Source organism: Centroberyx affinis, unplaced genomic scaffold, assembly GCF_046629955.1.
Source record: "Centroberyx affinis isolate AG114_WGS23_722 - 3 ecotype Tasmania unplaced genomic scaffold, CSIRO-AGI_Caff_v1 ptg000567l_1, whole genome shotgun sequence".
Lineage (NCBI taxonomy): Eukaryota > Metazoa > Chordata > Actinopteri > Beryciformes > Berycidae > Centroberyx > Centroberyx affinis.
Window position 1 is genome coordinate 386,298 of NW_027279210.1, and position 4,491 is coordinate 390,788.

Consider the following 4,491-nt stretch of genomic DNA (forward strand, 5'->3'; position numbering starts at 1 on the left):
TGAAGAATATCCTGAGCTTTCTTAGTACTGTAACTCTCTTCTGATAGATATAACTAAGATCATTGAGGTCAGTACCAGTGATTTTAGAGCACAACTTCACAATTCCTCTTAAAAGGTTCTTTTCTCTCTGATTTAGATTACCGATCCAGCAGATGAGAGCAAAAGTAAGAATAGACAGGATGAATAGAACATTTTCATAAGAGACTTCTCCACATTAAAATTACAGAGCTTCCTTAAAAAGAATAAACGTTGATGACCTTTATTTACAATTGCCTTCACATTAGGCTCAAAGCATAAATCGTCATCTAAAATTGTCCCCAGGTATTTATACTGCTTTACCACCTCTACCTGCTCACCATTAATAAGGGTAGGTGGGGGGGCAGCAAATCCCCTGCGAAAATCAATGGCCATTTCTTTGGTCTTAGACACATTGAGTTTAAGAAAAGATTCGTTACACCAGTGTGCAAACTCATTAACAATTGGGCCATAGCAGGTCTCATCATCCTTTAGAAGGCTCAGTACAACAGAATCATCTGCAAATTTAATAACATATCTGGACTCATGGTGGCTCACACAGTCATTGGTGTACAACACAAATAGCAGGGGTGAGAGGACACACCCTTGTGGCGACCAGTAAAAGAGCACCAGAGAGGACCCCATTTGCTCTCACCCTCTGAGAACGGTCAGTTAAGAAGTCCACAAGCCAGCCAACAACATTAAAATCCAAATCAAAATTACATGTGAGCCTTTGTGCAAGAATATGGGGTTGAATACAATTAAAGGCAGAAGAGTAGTCAATAAAAAGTAACCTAGCATGGGTCTTAGTGCCTTCCAGGTGTTTTAATACTAAGTTAAGGAGGGTAATGGTGGCATCCTCTACCCCCCTCTTAGCTCTGTAAGCAAACTGTAAGGGATCGAGTTTGTCTTCAGTCATGGCAATTCTCTCAAAGGCCTTCATAGTCAGGGAAGTAAGGGCCACAGGGCGACAGGAATCATTTAATGATTTCGGAGCCTTAACTTTGGCAACTGGAACTACAATAGAGTCCTTACACATTTTTGGGACCCTCCTCTGCTGGAGTGACAGCTGAAATATAAAAGACAGAATGCGACATAGTTGCCTGGCACAGTTTTTTAGTAGCCTGCCACCAATGCCGTCTGGGCCAGGACTTTTCCTCTCCTTAGTATGCAAGAGAGATTTCAGCACTTCCTCCTCATCAATAACAATACTACTATTAGAGGCTCCAGCATTACTTCTAAAAGCAAGGTGTTCATCTTTAAAATCATGCACATCAAAACATGAATAAGTTATTCAGATCTTCAGCCAGCAGCCCATCAGCTTTATCAGATATTATAGCTTTCTTCCCTTTTTTCTCCATCCATTGGCATACCATTGACATAATACCCTCCCATGCAGAACGTGAGTTTCCTTTGTTTAGTTCATTCTCTACTTTGTCTTTATATCTCAGCTTTGCTTTCCTAATTTCCCTTTTCACACCTCTAGCTGCCACTGCTCTCTGAGCGGAATCACCTCGGTAAAAGCAGATCTTTTTCTGATTGAGAACACATTTAACTGACTTTGTAATCCAAGGTTTATTGTTTGGAAACACTGTACACAATTTATATGAGATAACTGACTCTTCACAGAATGTCATATAACTAGTGACAGTGTCACTATCATCAGTTCATCTAGATCACTGCAGGAGTTTCTGAAGACATCCCAATCGGTACAGTCGAAACAACCCTGAAGAGTTACAATGGAATCCTCTGTCCAGACGGGAACCATCCTACCGGTTTTGCCCCTCTTTAGAACAGTTTTGTAATTTGGGACAAGGGAGACAGCATTGTGATCCGAAGTGCCTAAAGGTGCTTTGGAAATGGACTTATACACCCCCTTAATGGAGCCGTAGCACAAGTCAAGCACCTTGGAGTGCCTCGTCGGACAGGTGACATACTGGTAGAAGTTACCTGAGGCCCTTTTTAGTGTACACTGATTAAAATCTCCCATAATCAAGTTGGGTACATCTGGGGCAATAGACTGCAAGCGCTGTACAACTTCAGTAATAGTCTCTGTGGCCAAGTCCGTATTGGCTTTGGGATGAATGTAAACAACAGTTACGAACAATTGGGGGAACTCTCGAGGCAGATAGAAGGGTCTAAGCAAAACAGATAGCAGTTCGATATCCTGATTACATATAGTCTCTCTCACCACAACAGTTTTACACCACCGCATATTTAAGCACACCCCTCCACCCTGCGCTTTACTGGTCTGCTGTGCATCCCGGTCCAAACGCACAGGTATTCCAAAGCCATCGATCTCCAAATCCGAATCCAAGTTGTATTCCTTCAGCCACGTCTCAGTAATCGCCAGTATGCAGGCATTCCTGTACTCTGACAGCAATTTAACATTTGCCTGCAACTCGTCCACCTTAATACGAAGTGACTGTGTATTTGCCAAAATAATAGAGGTTAGGGGAATACGACGAAATTGCTGTCTATGCAGCCTTTGATGATCACCTCCTTTCCTCCCCCTCTTCCGTAGAGTCTTAGTTTCGGGTTTATCCAAACAGCTGATCCTGCCGAAGAACTTCACGGGGAATATCACAGAGTTGTTGTACAAAGTACATGGGAAGACGTATGAGTCCTGGGCCAGTGGTAGGAAATGGCCAATCAGACACACAACAGAGTACACCCATGACATTTTAACTCAAAATAGTAAGAATTCCTACACCTTTCCCAACATAATGGCACAAAAGGCAATATGAAAGACAATATCAAGGGAACATTCAGAAGTGGTTGAAACAGAAGATCACCCCAGAGTAAAGTGAGCAGCCATTTATTAAAAATATATTATGTAACATAAGCTCTACATAACAATACATACATCATATGATACATCACATCCTCCATCTACTGGTGAAAATTAATTACATGGACCACTGATGCATGATTCACTATGAACAGTATCCAGGGCAATTATAGTATGAAGCTACAATCTGATGGCATAGGACAAGAAAGGCATTACACTTTGAAGTACTATCCCTGAGTGAGAAATAAACAGGTTTAGAAAAAGTATCTATATTATGCGAGATAAAATCCTCCTGGGTCACAGGCAGATCATACAAATCCTATATACAATAAACCTCTATATGTCATGTTTTAGATATAGATAAAAAAGGCAAGACAAAAAGAAAAAACTGATAATAAACTGAACATTTCAACCTTTTTGTAAGGTTGAAATGTTATTTAGTATTTAATGTTAAAATGTAATGTACATATGGGAAAGAAGCAAAATGAGCAATTCAGCTCAACCATTTAATATAATACACCTACATACAGTAGTTCCTTTGTTTGTCTTTTTATTACATTTATACATTTGCCTTGTTTTCCTATCCATAACACAAATGTTATGATATTATTCACAGTGTTATGCCTGTACAAGAGTTTGGTATTTTGCACTGAAGAGCAACCGTTTAATACGCTCTGTTAAGCTACTGACTACTTGTCTGGTCTTATCAACTGATCTAGGTCTATATGGGTATATGTTATGCAATGTTTTATGTTTATTATTGCCTTTATATTATGTTTTTTTGTTTTCACTGTGGTTTTATTGTTTTTTTATTATGGTTTAATTGTGTGTTTTTACTGCAAATCTTGTCTGCAAACCAAATTTCCCTTGGGACAATAAAGTTTAACTTGAACTTGAACTCTTATTGTAATAGTTTAAGATAGGTTTTAGCTTGTTGTTCTGTGGTATATGAATATGGCTTTTATCACAGGCAGGAAATCTTCTTGAATACAATTTTCTTCAGAGCCCACAGATGTTTTTCTTCTTATCAGCAGAACTAACTGAAACACTGATGAAAGGACGGGTCAAAAAAACAAAGCATGGTGTTCCTGATTGTTTTAGATTAGCTGTGCAAGAAGGAACCCCCCCCCCCCCCCAAATTAACATAAAAACACCACTGTAAAATACAATCAATCAATCAATACAGCAACACCTTGATGTTTTTTAATAGTTTATAGTATATATATTTTTGTATCAATTTGATACAGTTCGCAAGAAGAGGGTGAGTGCACCTTCAATATTAGAATTAGTTACAGTGACCATGTAACATGATAGGGGCATATTCTATAAAAATGACAAAGATAACAAGAAGTAATAGTAGTTTAGTTTAGTACTGTTTAACCCTATCACCATTACATTGCAGGCAGAAAATTTGACTACACAACTACACTCCAACATTTTCTGATAGTGAACAAAATAGTCAATTCTATTTAGCTGGAGGCAGCTGACTGTCTCAGCATTTATGGGTATAGTAAGAATCCACAATGTCTGTTTTGTGAATCAACAACAGTGATTCAATCTATGCCCAGTTCATGAAAGCCTTCATATTTGCTGAGTAGCAACAGCGGTGATAGCCATCATGGCTGAACAGACAAAGAAAAGAGCGACACCTACAGAAACTCAAACTGCATCAACAGAAAATCCAA